The sequence below is a fragment of the Empidonax traillii genome, unplaced genomic scaffold (genome assembly GCF_003031625.1).
Source record: "Empidonax traillii isolate 1590-97213 ecotype Southwest subspecies unplaced genomic scaffold, ASM303162v1 scaffold133:size1091145, whole genome shotgun sequence".
Lineage (NCBI taxonomy): Eukaryota > Metazoa > Chordata > Aves > Passeriformes > Tyrannidae > Empidonax > Empidonax traillii.
This window is the reverse complement of record NW_020955326.1, coordinates 137,558-154,775: the sequence shown is the minus strand read 5'-3', so window position 1 is coordinate 154,775 and position 17,218 is coordinate 137,558.

Sequence of the window (17,218 nt, the reverse complement as noted above, 5' to 3'; positions counted from 1 at the left end):
ACAGACTGGGGTTTCTTGGTACCATAAAACTTTCCTTTGTAATTTTGAATATGTTTTAGACCTTTTTTAAACCTTCTGCATAGAACACCCCTATGAATATTTTACAACAAACTACTAGCACTTCACCATTGAGGTTCATTTCCATTTTTTGCCCCCCACATGTTCCCTTGAGTTTCCTGTTGGAAATATTGCTAAACAGTTTGGAGGAACACAATCCTTCTAATAATTTTTATTTTGATATTCTTGCCTTTAGAGACTCCTGCACCCCTACTGTGCCTGGAATGATTTGACCTTGGAGATTATCCAAATGCACAACATCTGTGTTTCTGTGGCTCTATTCAGAAAGGCCCTTAACTTACTCTGTCTACAAAAGTAAGATAATGAGGAAGAAGTCAGTGTCTGAACTTCTAGCTCACTGATTTCCTTTGTGGACTAAAACACCTGAAAAGAGAGTTTAGCTGTGATCTGTAGTCTAACCTATTGGAGAAGGTTGTGAAAATGTAACCAGTTCTATTTGAGCTTCAGTGGTGATGAAAGCTGAGGTACTGATTCTTACCTTGTGCTGTTAGCTGTATAGTCAAACATAAGCTCTCTGGGAGCTACTACAGGGTTTTTGCTAAGTGCCTAAGATTTACAAATTCTTTAAAATAGTATATACTTTGAGAGTTACCACAGTTCATTAAAAATTTTATTCCCCAATCACAAAAACATAGACCCCTAGAAATAGCATATTTTGTCTACTTTGCCTAAGTTGCATGGGAAATAGTTTGGTATTATTACTATTGTTTGTGTATCTCCTCTGGTGTGATGACACTAAGCTGCAAGTATTTTTCAGCTGAATATTGAAGCAGTCAAGTGGGTGAATTGGACACCTGGCAAATGAGCAGCTGAAATGAAAGTAACAGCCTCATCTTCAACTGGTGGTAGCTGACCCTTGATTTACATTACTTGTCAATCCTGGCTGGGTTAGCTTCTATTTGTTAGTGTTGGTTTGGATTTCTTTTCTATTTTCTTTTTCCATGTAGGTACCATCACTGTTCAAACTTTTCAGAAAATAATTCAGACCTTCAGTTTGCAAAGATAGCTTTGAATTGTTCTGAATTTCTTTTTCGTTCCCTATAGAAGAAAATAATACTGGTTATATGAAAACCAAAACAAACTTCTGTGATAAGTGGGGGTTTGGAAGAGGAGTCAGAACCAACCTTCTAAATACATCTTTTTCCTTCCCATATCCAAATACCTCAGTAAAAACACAAATATTCAGAAAATTTGGGCTCATAAAGGAATCCAAGTGATACAGGGGAATTTTCTTTATGAAAAGTGAATTATGAGAACACATTTAATCTTAATCTCTGTCTCGGTGTGAAAACATGAAAATATAATTTTCCAGAATGCAACTATATTTGTTATGTAATACAATTCAAGGAAAGTTAGTTTTAACTCATTACATTCTACAAATATTAAAATGAGTATGAGAAACTATTGTCATATTTTCATTTGAACTGGGAAATATAATTTCAGATATTTGTAAAAAAACCTGACATTTCAATTCACTGAACAAGATGTATAGTTCTATTGTTTCATAAGAAAATTTTTACTGTTATTAACACAGAGGGCTTACTATTTCTTTTTGTTTTATAAGTACACATATATTAAAAAAGGTTTATGGAAAGTGTAGGCAAATTGTAGAAGAATACTGGGAAAAAAAACAAACCTTCTTTTTGCAATAATTTAAAAAATTAAACCTGTATTTTTAATGGAAAGTATTTAAGTGAGATGGCAGGTATCCTAGAGTTTGCTGCTGGATCATACAGTATTGCAAGACCTTTGCCTCTTGAAAATGTCAGTATTTCTTCAGATTTGTCATGACATGCTATGTGTATACTCTGAAATGTGAAATGGCATTTTTCTTTTTCTAACATCATGTGGCTTTCACATTCAAAGTAAAGAAACAAGGTCATTTTAACCATTCCTTGTCCTCTCCCCTCCAAAAAAGAAAAAAAGTTCAGTTAAAGCTGCAGTGCTTCTTCTAAGGAAATTAAAAGACAAAATGTAAAAGTAGCACTTCCTGTAAAGCTAGCAGAACCTCTGAAATATTTGTGAAAAATTTGAGTAGGATCGTATTTTCTGTCAGCACCCAGGGTACATACACTCTCAGAGAGGCCTCAATGGGATAAGTTTAGGGGCTCAGTGCCATATGTTAAGGTGCTCAGTAGACAAGTGAAGGTCAGCTCTGTCATTGATGAGAAGCCAGAAGCCTGGGGTGCCTTCCTTCCCTGGGGAGCTCTTTTTCAGCAGCCTGTCCCTGTTGCCCCTACCTGAGCCGTGTTGCAGCTCCTCAGCAGCTATGCCAGGGCCCAGGCTGACTGGCATTTCCCCTCAGCTCCTGGCTCCCTTGCTGTAGCAGCCAGACCTTGCTGCTCCCTGATACCTTCACATTCCAGCCTTGTGTCCCTATCATTGCAAGGGTGTTCCTGTGCCATATGCCTGATGGCTGCTCTGTGCTATGTAGAGGGACCATTTGGAACTCTGCCCAGTGCTTGTTCTTGGAATATGCTTGGCATCCTTCCATAGCAAAGTTTCCCTATTTACACGCACCATCACAGTGTAATGTTGCATTGTTAGGTAACTGAAATAGATAAAAGAAGTGTATGAGAACATAGGAAACAAATGGTTCAAGCTGTGAATTTAACAACTGCTTTAACCATCTCCAAACAAATGGTCATGTCTGCAACAAAAGCATCATATATTAAGCCACAGAATAACTGTATGTACATAGGGTAACTATGTACCAGTTTCACAGCAGACATACAGGAGAAACATACATTTTTACAGGAGATATCATGGCTACACCCAATGGGACAGTAAATGTTAATATAATTTCTCGTAATGTTTCTTTGAAAAGCATTTGTCTAAAAAAGTTAAGAATTACATAAATTTCCGTTTTGGGAAGAAAGAAATTTCAAAATGAACACGTTTGAATAGATTTTACAGGTTGAACTCTACGATAGTTCCTTTCTACTTCAGTAAGCTACAGAAATTAACCAAGCAAACTTTGGAACTAATTGACATCTCACATCTTAAAAAATAAGAAGTTTAAGAAAAAACCTGTTTTAGAAACAATGAAGATATATATTAATAAACAATCAAACGTCTGAGTTTCTAAATGAGCAGAGTTTTTTATAAACACATAGAGATCGATGACACAGGTAGATGATAACAACACTAAGCACATTTTCAGATGACTTGAATGTATTTTTTAGTAGATGTCAGGATACTGGCTTTGACAGCTCAAATATTTTAAAACTTATTTCCTTTTTATTTATTTATTTTTTTAATCTTCTACTTTTTCATCTGGCACTTTTGAAGAAATGTCTCCTGTGTATGAATCAGGATTGAAAAAACAAAATCTGGCTGTTCACAGTACAAGCCAAGTTTTCTCACACTCCATGTTGCTTAATGTCCACTGATGGATGTGTACCAGTCCTAAATGAAGGACTTCCCTATTGTGTGCATCCCCATCATTAGAAAGAAGCTGTCCACATACAGTAGTGATATTGGATCCTATGATTATGCTTTTTTTGGATAAAGGGCACTTTTTTTTTTTTCATTTCTTACTTAATGCCAGCCTACTCACTTTAAAAGTGCTGTTTTTCCAGTTTTCTAGATGGTCTTTTTTTCCTTCATTCTTTCTAGTATACCCTTTTCATTTTCATATTGACAGCTTCATTTTATGCTCTAAAACATTTTCTTTATGTTGCAAACACCTGTCCTGGGTCTTGCATAGTTTCTTTTTCCTTGTCCCTACAGGGCTCTTTCCTCTTTTGTTTTATGGCACTCATAGACCTTTCTGGCCACTCTTTGGTGGTCCCACTCCTTTTTGAAGACCTAGTTCCAATTTTGAATAGGATGTGACTCACCTCAGGTCAAGGCCAGTGCAGTGGCACTTGTGGGTGCAGCACTGAGCTAGCCACATATACTCAATGCACTGGTTCTGTATTACCTACAACCTCAACCGATTTTGTTGACAGTTTAGGAAACATAGTATCAGGTATGATTAAATTAGTTCTTCATCTCTATTTTTGTCATCATTTTCTGACTAAATTCTCTACTCTTTAGGTTTTTTCCTCATATGTATGTCTAAAAAACCCTTAATTGTTTTTACTTGCTCTTCTAACATCCTTTTAGACTTTGTACTAGTGAGACCCATTCATAGAATGATATTATAGGTAGTTAAGATGATTCAACATGTAAAAATTTTGCTTTTATTTTTTTCCTCCAGTTGTTAAATTTAATATTACCATTGATTTCAACTGGTATATTTACAAGAAGAATTACAAAATAAACAGAAGTTGCTGTTTAGAACCTTAAGTGCCAAGGTCCAAGGAAGGAAAATTACAAAATGAGAGGATCACTGGGGCTTGAAAGGACCTGGTCTCATTAGTCAAACCTGCTGCGTAAAGCAGGGTTGACACAGAATTCTGAACAGGTTGTGTGGGCTACTAGAAATATTAGAACTGTAATAGAATATATTATAAAATATATAGAAATATAATAAATATTTTATTATGGATATAAAGGACAAATATTACATTATATTATGTATCATATATAATATATCACATAAAATATAGGGAATATAGATAATATAAGGAATAATAGAAACAAAAAATATAATAATTTTCCAGTAAACAGTTGGATATTGGAAAAATTAAAGGATGGAAATGGCTCAACCTGTCTGTTCTGCTGTTCCACTTCTGAGCTGCCCTTGAGATGACTTAATTTTCCTTCCTTGCTCTAGACCAGAGCCAGTCCTGTAGTTTTGGATGTGAACACCGTCAGGCTGCTATTGGGTGCCCTCAAAGCCATGCTCTTCACTTGAATGAAATAGCTCAAGTCTTGTGGTCTCTCCTGGTAGCACAAAGGATCTGGCCCCCCACCTTGGTGGCCACCACTGAATTTGTTCTAATGCAAGGATCTCACAAGTTTTGAGTAGAGAGAATGATCCACAGACATCCCCCAGACCTAATTCCTGGCCCTGCTGGCCCCAGCCCATATCCAGCTCTGTCTTTCCAGGGCAGGACTTGGTCTCATTGCTCAGTTTCCTGGCGTCTTTTTAGCTTCTTCCTTTACATGTCCAGGTCCTGCAGGGGAGCCTCGCTCTCAAGTTTGATGAATACTCCCCCTTGGTGTCAGCTGTAAATTTGATGTACTTGTCCAGAGTATGTTCTCTGGGTCACTGGTAGAAATGTCAAGCAGTAGAAGTTCCAGGTTAGGCCTTGTGGCCCCCCACTTGTTTCCCACGAGATCATTTTGCCTTTTATTGTTAGAGTGAGAGTAGAAGCTCTTCCTCTTGCTGCTAATGTCACTTACAAGACTCAACTTTGCTAGACTTTGGTTTTCCTAATACCATGCTGGAATCCCTGGGCAGTGATTCTCCCTCTTTTGTTGCCAGTCTCCATTCCAGCCTTCCATACACATTAATTTTCTGTCACAGCTATTGTGAGTATTATGTTTTTCACATTGGTTTCTCGCTTTGTGTATCCTTTTTCCATAAAGAAGAATGGCTCTTGTGACTCTATGACACTGTTCTCTAGACCTGTCAGATTTTCTCTGCCCTTCAGCGCTTCCTTCAATGGGACTTACCATCCCAGTTCTGCAAACAACCCAAAGTTTTCCTCAAATTCAGGCTCTATGCCCTTCTTCTCTCATTCCTCTCCTCAGGACCTCAAACTTCACTGTTTCATGGTCACTACAATCAGTGGTTGTCACATCCATAGCTAATTCTTCCTTATTATTGAATACTAGATCCAACTGTGTGTGACAACCCTGATTGACCCACAGAGTAGCTGTACCATCAACAATCTCTCCATATCCAGACACCTTATACAGAAATTTTCTTGGCTATGATGCCTTCACCCTGTTTGTGTGGAAACAATCCCAGCATGTCACCGTTACTGATCTGGGCCTATGTCACATAGCCTTTAGTCCATCACATTAGAAACATGCATTTGGAAACTTCCTTCACGTACTGGACAACCTGTCATCCTCCTTATCATGTCTGCCTGTATTTTCTGAACAGCCTGTATTTTGCTATCAGGGAATACATTTAGTGTAAGTATTAGTATTAATATTCATTTTAGTGGTGGCATAGCTCTGCAACAACATACAACTTGAAGTGAGTCTCTTTGAAAGCTATTTAATCCTTTTCAAAAACTACTTTGATCCTATCCTCTGCATATATCACCTACGACCTCTGCTTCTTGAGTTAATTGCAAACAGCTATCATCAGATTTCCTGCTCCTAGTTAAAAATCCTTTTTGCATGGCTGCCATGCATCTTGTAAAAGATGCTCTTACTCCACCTTGTCAAAGAGATTAATCCTATTCATGATGATCTTAATTCCTCAGACAGGTATTTGTGGCTCTGAAAGCCAAAGTGTTGCCTGTAATACCAGTCCTTCAGACAACTGTCAATTTTAGAGCTGTGTCCTTTTCTACTCAAGCTTTTCCTTTTCATCTGTAGGATGCAGGTAAACACTACTCAGGCTTCCAGTCACCTCTGGTAGTCTTGCTTGCCTCCAGAATTTTGTTATACTTTTCCATTTAGTCCAAGTGTCCCTTGACAGCACCACTGTTGTCCATGTGGATGACCAAAAGAGTATTAGTCTGAGACTCAGACAAAACTTGAAAGTATCCCTCTAACATCCCATATATGAGACTCTGGATCTGGAATAACAGATATCGCTCAGATAAAATGCGCTTCCTTCCTAGAGCAGCCAACTGACAAAGGCTTTTTAGGACATCTTCAAATTAGGCAGAAAGTCTGGAGCTGGAATACAGACATCTATTTGTTTAAAGTATGAGAACACAGTATTCATTCAGAAGCTCCATTCCCTGACACATGAAAAGACATATGATTGTAGTGATACTGCTACATGTATTTTTATTCTTGTGAAACAGTACTTTAAAGAAGCATTAAAGGTCAGTGCCAGGAAACAGATTCTTATTAACCAAACTCATAAAGAGTATACGATGGAACAGGGTTGTCTATTCAGGTAAACGATCTCTTCACAAATCTTCAGTTGTCAAAGTCTTATTAAGTTCTACACATTTAAATAAGCTGATTATATTTTGAGTTTTGGGTTATTTCTTCTATTTTATCTGGTAAATTCTAACAGTACAGAGCAAGATTAATTTAAAAGAAAAAAAATTCACCAAATTTATTTCCCCTTAAAGTAGTGGAAAACAAAGAAAATAAGAGCCTACAATTTTAGTGTTTTTCTAGCTTATAGTAAGTAAAAAGCAGTCAAACCCACTTATTCAAGGCATCAGTAGACAGCTACAAAGTTTACAATAATTATCCAGATTTTGGGATATCACACTCAAGTTTCATTAACTGAACATGGAGGCAAAAGAGTATTAATTTATAAATAAATTCTGAAAGGGCAACAGACAACAGTGATGTTATTTGATGTGCAACAGAGAGTCTTCTATCTATAACTGGAAAAACAGCCAGTGAGAAACTTCCTTCTGGAAATCTTTTACTTAGATTAGCACTTGCAATGCAACTGATACAAGGTGGTCCTACTGATGTTTGCCATGCAAATTGTAGAAGTACATAATCATAAACAGCATATAATCTCATGTCTCCTATCTGTACAAACCACAGCTTTTATCAAATTACTTCCAGCTACAATTAGTGAGTGCAATTATAAGCATTTAAACCTTAGTGCCCTGTTAAATAATCAATTTGCAGTAGTAGAAAGGCAGTGGGCCAGTCTCAGCTAATGCAAATCAACAAAACCCTATTGGTTTTAATAACACAGAGAATTACAGGGAGCCTGAGGGAGCTTTGCTCATTGCAATGAAGAGCTGTCTCGTGTAGGTTAACCTTCATCAGGCTTATTCACTGACAAAAGTGCTACAAAAGTAATACTGTTACAAGAAAGTGCTAGCCATTCCGAGTTAATTCTGTTATGTATTGTACTAGTCTATATTACGTCCCTTTCTGTTAAATTGAAATCCAAACCAGTGATTAACATGAAACTCCACCTAGTGCAACCTTAAAAAGCCTGGAAATGCCATTCTAAAGAAGGGAAGTAAAAAAAATTTCTTTTTACACAGTTTGGATTATGTGTGAGGTTTCTACACACTCTTTAAAGTGTTCAGTACCCTTATGTCTTTCCTTTGTTGTGTCAGATTTTGAAAGCTCCATAGTAGCTAAGATATATCTCATACATGGAGCAATATTTCTAATTTTTCTAGGAAATCGTGTGTATGTTGTACTGTACTTTAAGATTGAAATTTGGATTAATTTTAATTAAAATATTCAACTATTTTATCAGCAACAATTTTCTCATCTTCATCAAGCAGATCACATGATGTTTTTCTCAGAAGCTTACTAAGTACCTCTTTTTTTTTTTTTTTTGACAAACAAGGAAAAATCTATTTTCATCTGGAGAAAAATAGTGTTACTTTTCTTGAAAGCTGAACCTCTAAATTCATATATAGGAAAGATATATAAAACAGAGGACAAGATTTTATTTGAACTTTTTATAACCTAAGAAAACATCTTAAAATGAAGTAAAAAAGTATTTTAGATAAATTGATATTACTTTTCTTTAAAGTATCAAATTTTCATAATTAGCATTGCATATGCTATAAACAGTTTAGTAATATAATAATAAAATAAATATTAATAAAAATAAAAATGTTTTACAACAATACTAATGATTTTTGAACATGCCCTCCATATTCTATCACTTTTTTTGTTCTAGAGTGGTATCAATGAGCTGAAGTATGACTGAAAGATGAAATTGGCCAGCAGTTACTTCTGCAAAGCTAAGTGCAGAAAATTTAGTCCATCTTTTAGTTCAAAAGTTCACCTTCAGCAGGGAAACATATAAGTAATTAGAGTCTTTATTGCTCTCACCAAACACAGTCTAGTGCCTAGAGACACATCTGCAGTTTCAAAATGATGCAATAGAGTTGACAAATGACTGCCTACAGAGAAATGAGTGAGACCTAAAAGAGTGTTGCAGATAGGCATAAAAACAAGTAGCATTTGTCTAAGAGTTTGAAATACCTGCAAAATAACACACATCACTATTGCCTCTTGAAAATGTATGTAAGATTTGAGAAACAGACTTACAAAAGCATAAGATTAGATAGAGCTTCCAAAAAGCAGAAGTGCTGTTGAGCTGAGAATCAAAAGTTTTACTTATGAGTAACTGTTGATGGAATCCAACTCTTTAAGCAGCCTCAGAGGAGGAAAGTAAGGTACATCACAGTCCTAGGGACAAACAAGGTATTAAAGTTGGTTTTATGTTTTGAGCATATACTGTGAAGATACTGCTTTGATTACCACACTGCAGTGGCCACTGGGCCACATAAAGCTCTGAACTATAGAACAGGAAATTGTCTAACATACTTTCTTATGGCCATTGAACCCAGAATGGCTGTCAGTGAAGCCTGGGGGTGGGGAGTGTCTCTACACACATACAGAGTTTATAGGAATTAAGGTGTCCATCATCAGCAGTGCTCTGTATCTGCCATGTTACCCCATGCTCTCCTCTACTCAGCTGCCAACTCAAGGTTCTGGAAATTCCTCTGACCCCGCTCTGGGGTGCTACTTATCATGAGGGCATCATAGATGCATTCTGGGCATGACCATGAGTTACTGAATTAAAAGGGAATTTTGCTGCTTATTTAAAAGTTAAAAATGTAAAAACCATTATGCAAACAGACCTGAAGTAAAACAAACCCCAAACAAGGTAGATGATTCTCCTCATTTATATTACCTATTCTTCTGCCCTTTCAGACTGAGTCATCTTTAAGGACAAAGATAATGTTTTTCTAACACATCTTATCCATTATAAAATGCCAGGAAATTGAAGGCACAAGAGGCCAGTTTATTGTTTGGAGTAAACCGTCATAACTCCGATAAATTACACTGTTCAGGATGTGACCATTGACTTCGAAGAAGCTATGGAAATTTATGTTTAGTAAGAATCAAGTTCTCTGTGCTTCAAGAAACTCAATCTGCATTTTTTTTTTTTGCTGAAACAAAGTGGTTTTTTTTCATGAAAAACAATCTTTCCATGTTATGAATTGAAAGACCTGCTGGTCTTTGAAAGACATGCTATCAGGTGGCGTTTTGTTCCAGGCCTTGAAAAATGTGAAAAATACTGGCACAAGATTTTTTTCTTCAAATTATGTTATTCCTTTGATAGTCACATAGCCTTTTGAGTGAAGAAAATACACTGTGCGCTGGGTAATATAGATTAATATCTTATATTTCACAGATCAAACTACTTGGTAGAGAATTGTCCTGCCAAGATAATACATAATTGTTTTGTAAATTATCTTTATTTGCAAAGTAAGTGGAAAACAGTTCAGTGCAAGGAAAGCCTCTTAGTTACTTACAGACAAGAGAAAACTAAATAATGTCAGTGTTTTTTCCCAGAGCACATTGAAATTAATACCAGTGTTTCCTTGCATTTTCTGGACTGTAGACCAGACCCATCATGATGGGGATTCCTAATATGCAACCACAAATGTCTTGCTCAAAGAAACAAAATGTTTAAGCCCCTCAATGAGCTTTATAAATTAGCTTAATAGCTTTGATGACAATCTCTTAACATTTATGAGTTAAATGGGTGAAGATTTTATGGTTTTATGCAAACTTTGTGACATTTTTGTCATATCCATAGCCTGGGATGTGTTTTTATTCGCTGAGGTAGAGAAGTTGGTGCTGGTGCACTAGAAATCAAGACTAAAAGACAAGAGTGAAATGCTTCTAGTTACAGGGGGAAAAGCAGCTTTTTATTATTTTTATAACCCAGATATCACAATAGAAAGCACTACTTTCCCTTTTTATTATTACTTTAAATCTGGTCTCATAATTTAGTTAAAATCAGGGAATCACAGAACATGCCAGATTGGAAGGGACTCGTAAGGAACAACAGAGTCCTTAATCAACATTAGTCCTAACAACTGCATTAAAGCTCTTTAATGTGTCTCAGTATTTTCAGTCAAATAAGACAGTTGTATTCATTTTAAGATGCGCACTGTTTTTTGGTGCTGCTTCTGAGCCATTCAATCTGAAAATGGAACAGAGTTTCATTCTAGTTTTGACTAGAGTTGATACATGTCAAAAATTTAAGTTAAGGATTAATGATAATTGATGTTAAGGACTAACTGAGTCCCAAAGTCTAACTAAAGCCCTTGGGAATTTCATTTCAGAGAAGTCCTGAAAAACCTCATTAATTCTTGATATCCTCAATGTCACAGATCAAAATAAAATGCTTGATGTACTTGAAAATTTGTAAAGGATATTCACATTATCCTTTCCTGAATACTATGAACTATCTTATTAGCCTTCAAAAAATTTTGTTTCTTCTGAAAAAACCTTATTACCCCCTGCAACACAGTAGGAAATCTATACTATATTAAATCTATACCATATTAAAATCTAACAAGCTAGGAATACAGCTTCAGCTCCTCTACACACCTAGTCCATTTTTGAGGGGTTTCTATGTAGATTTAGGGTCCTCCTTCAGTTGTACTTCAAAGGAAAATCTCCCTGAACAAATGAGAAAGAAATGCTGACTAACCTTTGATCCTGTGAGCAGCTGATAAAAGGCAATATGACAAAATATTTTTGATGATTATTTTGGTGAAATATTTTGATGAAACTATCACCCCTTGCTTAGAAATCCTTAATTGAATGCAGATTTAAAAATTAGAGAGGATACATTATGTATAACCTTAGGGGGTCTCATATCACAATAAAAAAGATCAGCTATGAAAATTGATTCCATTACTGTGGAATAATGGAAGTCAAAACTGTATATGTGCATTTCAGGCAGGGGGCACAGGCTGCTTCTAAGTGCTGTTAGCATTGACTCAATATGCAGAAAGATTTATTGGTATGTCGTAGATATCCTTTAAAACTTCACAATACTATCCTTCGACTAGAAGGTTCTGTGATAACTTCTCAAGAAAATGACTGAGCAAAGAACTCAAAGTCAAACAGGCATATAGGGCAAATTTGTCTAATGAGTGCAGACATTTATAACTATAGAAAAGCTTAAGCTTTTTGCTGAATGAAGTACTCCTAAAAAGGTTGATTACTGTAAATGTATTTTCAGCTTTTTTAGAATAAATGGACCTTTTTAGGTAATAATCTTTCTGTCACTGATTTTGTGTCAGACATAATTGACAGGACATTTAGCCATATTTTGTGCTTATATCTCTCTGCATTTTTTGAATGAACTTGTTGATATGCATGTGATAGGTTTTGGCAGGAAAATGCCCCTCTTTTTAAGATTACTATATTGATACAGACTTCTAGTACTTGTATTCCACCTCCTATTGAATAGATACTTCATTGTGTTTTCCATATTTTTGAGGGGAAAATAATGTTAGCTTAGCTGTCCTAGCCATCCTCATTTTTTGTTTTGCACGATGGTATTTCACCATCAGCATCCTTCCAGCCTGCTAACATCTCAAGCAGAAATGATCCAACACAGAATTTTTAGTCATTTTTCATAACAATAGCAATTTGTTGTTGAAACTTGCAAAGTTGTCGCCACCAGCAACATCCTGTTTTGATGAATTGAGCTGCTTACATTCATTCCCACCATTTTTCAGAGTATATAAATAATATTTTGTATTTATCTAGGGATGGACTTGAAAGCAGGGAAAACAAGGACTTAATCTCTAAACAAACTATTGTCAAATGAAAGGAATGTAAGACAACTTTTCCATAAATTTGTCTAGTAAACAGAAGAGTGATTTTTGCTAGAAAAAGAAGAAGAATGAAATTCCTTTCAAATGTTGCAGTTTCTTAATATTTTCCAAGTCTTTCTGAATGCATTGTAGCACTTTGGAGGTAGTGTTCTTGATTTTCCAGATAAAAGTTCCTTTCTTGCTTTGCTGTTAATCTATTCTGCTTCCTTCCATAAGGCTGCAAGTGCATGAACAACATTTCATATTACACTTTAAAGGCAGATTTTGGGTGGCACTGGGCTTATTGATGAAATGATCAATTAATTTTTATTATTATTGCATTTAAAAGCTTGTCTAGGAACAAGTAGTGCCAAATACTGTAAAAAACACTGAACAAAATGAAACCTGACCTTAAGATAAGAGAAAATAGATGTACAGAGCCCCCCCACAGGACAATGCTTGTTTGCTAGAAGGGTCTAGCTTAAGCAGAATAGCAAACCAGCTATTACTAGTCTTTTTAGTAGACATTGCAGCCATGAAAATGTGAAGGAAATCACTGAAAAAGTATTATATGTGGGTTTTATGATTCGGTCAAGTCTAAATGACAGCCTAAGGAAAGGCAGAATGTATTCAAAGAAATAAAAATTTTGTCTGATCCTGTGGGAAATAAAAATAGATGACATAATTATTCACAGTAGTGAAGAAACGTGGTCAGTGGGGTAGGAAATAGACAGGAAAGGCTCTTCCAAGAGAAGAAAATTATCTTTTCTTATATAGAGAAGAGAAATCAATGCAAAAGGATGAAAAATTGTTGTGAAACTAGCAAAAATCATGTAATGTTTTAATATCAGTCCAATCTGAAGACTTCCTGTATTCATATTAAAAAGAAAAATCTCCATAACCATCACCCTATGAAATGTTTAATTGCAAACAATATTGAAAACAATATAGAATGTGTCTATATGCAGTATAAGAGGATTTGGTTCTCAAACTACTCTAAGTATTATTTTCTGCTGTTTCCAGAATGAGTAGTATTAACTTAATTTATACAAATATATGTAATTATGTCCTCCTGATAAAGAAACACAGTATTTATAAGGCAATAATATTATATCAAATGTAAAGTAAAATTCAGTTTAAAAATAACTAAATGTTTGATAACATATGTCAGATTTAATATTTCACTATTTGAAAAGTTGTTCAGTAAAGTAAAAGCTGAGTTTGGGTTTGAGCAAGATTCAAGTCTGTCTCTGAACATCTCCAGCAGATGTAAAACACAAAATAAATTTGCAAAAAGGAAAATTGTTCCTCAAGTTTGAAAAAAGATAGATTTTTTTTTCTCCTACAAAACAAATTCTACTCTCTTCCAGTACAAAACCATACAGGGACAATGTACATAAACACTGTTTGTTGTTTTTATAAAGAGAAACACAACGTATTGCTTAAAAATACCTAACAATTCTTGCACCATATCTGTGTGTGTACTTCATATATGCAAGAATGTCTATGCTCATTAGGAAAGACAGACACTGTAAATTACCCTTGATGCCAAAATTTTGAACAGATCAGTTTCTTTTAAAGCTTCATATAGCACACTTAATTTAGCATATATTTGCAATTAATACTTGTTATGGCAAGACATGACATTCAGAATAAAAAAAAGGTTACAGCTTTTCAGAAATAAAAAGTCATGCACTTTCTAATTGTGTTCATTGGATATTTCCAAGTGAAGGAGTTATCTTGGACTTCTGTGGGCTCAGAGTGCTCTGATTGCAGTGATGTCATTTTGACAACAAAAGTTCATGCAGTAGGCTGCTGACGCTCAGGAATAATGTAACAAATCTAGGTTGTTAGTTCAACGAATATTAAGACTGGATGATCAGAGGGACTTCAGCAAGGCTTTTACACAATATTTCACCAAATGACTTATATTTACATCTGCCTTTATAAACAAAAAGTCAGAAAATGTGAAACTAAGCAAATATAGGTTATATATGTACTTTTTTACTCTTGCTGGAGAGACTACACCTTGTATTACCTTTCAGAAAATATATTTATTGAAAGAACAGGAATTTAGAGATGCCATCACAAACAATTTAATCAATGATATAGAGAATAGGCCCTATTGCCCAACTGCCCGAAGCCATGACATTCTAGGGAATATCTATAGAGTGGGTTGGAGGGAAGTTAAAGAAGTCAGATGTATAGACAGCTTCCTCTTACACTTTGTGAAGATCTCTTGGGTGAGATGTTCTGGAAATAGGATTGCTCAAGTGGTGCAGATTTCATTCAGACCGACTCTCCCTCATTGCCCTGATCCCTTCAAATTGCTATGAAATACTTTTATAGTTGTGTTTCAACATTAGTCTGGAAGCTCAACTGGCACTAAAAAAACAATTGTAACTGTGTATCAGTGATCAGCAATTTCTGCAAGGTGGTTCTGACAATTCAGCACGCTTGAATTTTTGAGTCTTTGTATTATCAAGTCATAGAGGCAATTTTCCATTTGAAAGCCTCCAGGTCTTTTGATTTTGTGTGTTTTTCCAAGGTTATCTCTTTGCTTCAGACTCATTTTTGGCTTTTAAGTGTTGAATTGAATGAAAATGATGTACTACACATAAGTGAACAGAAATAACTGCTAAGGCTCAACATGATGGCCAATTTAGATCAGACGCCAGAGCTAGGATTAATAATCTCTAGCTGTGGATATCAATATGAGAACTAGTCATGGCAGGCTCATTTTATGGTCTATAGAAAGAAACAAGGACTTTCAGAATGCAATGCATCTCATACCAAAATAAAGATATAAAACACAGAGGATGGTTTTGTGTTTGAACAGCATATATTTCTCACCATTTTCTGCAATGAGAGCCATGCATAGCTAATTTGGATGTAGAAGATCAAAGTTAACTGACATGAATTGAACCTCGAGCTTCTGACAAAAAAGTTTACTCAAAAATCCCACTGACATTTATTTACACTGTACATTCAACAACCTTTTATATGTATAACATTTTTAAAATTTCAGTTAGTGCCTACAAACATTGTGCAAAGCGACTCTTAAACATGTTTAAAGTATTTTTCTTCTATCAACTTACTTATGTTACTCTAGATTTAATACATTTTTTCTGCAATGAAGGCAATTATTCATGAAGATCAATTAGTCTCTTACTTTTAGTAAAGCCATACTACAGTTAGAGTACAGTTTGGCAGGCTGCAGTACTAGATTTTTGCAAAAGGTAAAATATCTAGTCCTTTTATTAACAGTCAGTGTGATGGTACATGCAAGATTTTCATCATAACCACATGTGATAGTCTGGGATATCTCTGGCAAATCTATGACTACAGGAGGTTTTCCAGTAAGTATGACAACTAATTGGAGAGCAGGTTGGCAGAGAAGGTCCTAATGGTCCTGGTGGAGACTAAGTTTAACATGCCAGCATTGTGCCCTTGCCACAAATAAGCTTAATAGAATTCTAGAATGCATTGGATGCAATAGTGCCAGCAAGTCAGGGAAGGTGATCCTTCCCTTTTATTTATCACTGATGAGGCTACACCTGGCTCACTGTGTCCAGTTTTGGGTTCCTCAATACAAGTTAGGCAAGGACATACTGGAAAGAGTTCAGCGAAGGGCCATGGAGATGTTGAAGGGACTTCAACATCAGCTTCTTCAGGTAAAGGCTAAGAGAGCTGGGGCTGTTCACCCTGGGGAAATGAAGGGCTCAGTGGTATCTTATCAATGTATATACATAGCTAAGGAATAGCAGAGAGTGAATACAGAAGATAGAGCCAGGGTTTTTGTCGTGGCCGAGGTGGGATAGCGACACGGTTTCAGGATACCAGCTTGCTTTATTGAAACAGTGTATCTACCTTTATACAGTTCTGGGTGACACATGTACACACAGCATTGGCTTACCACTAACATAACAACTCATGATTGGACACACAGCCACATGTCTTAACACAATAGGTTAACATTCCTAACAGGAAACCCACTCTGTGTCACAGTCCTACTGTCCGTGGTTAACCCTCTGCCAGATGTAAGAAGTTCCATCTTTGGTATCTTAGTTTACAGAGAGCCCAGAACCAGCTGGGCTCCCCCACAGGTTTTGTCAGTGGTGTTCGGTGTGCGAACAAGAGGCAACGGGCACAACTGTCAACCCAGGATGTTCCCTCCCTCTGAACATCGTTTTGTCACAGTGAGGGTGACAAAGCACTAGACTAAATTGCCCAGGGACATTGTGGGACTCTCCATCTTTGAGGATATTCAAAAGCCAGCTAGACATAGTCTTGGGGAATTAGTTCCAGGTGACTGTTGGATGGTTACAGGTCTTACAGGATAGGCAGGGCAGAAGAGGTCAAGGGGTGGCACTGTATGTTATAGAATAATTAGAATGTGTGGAGCTTACATTTGGCAATGGTACATTTGAAAGTCTCTGGGTAAAAACCAATGGGGCAAGCAAATAATGAGGATGCCATCGTGG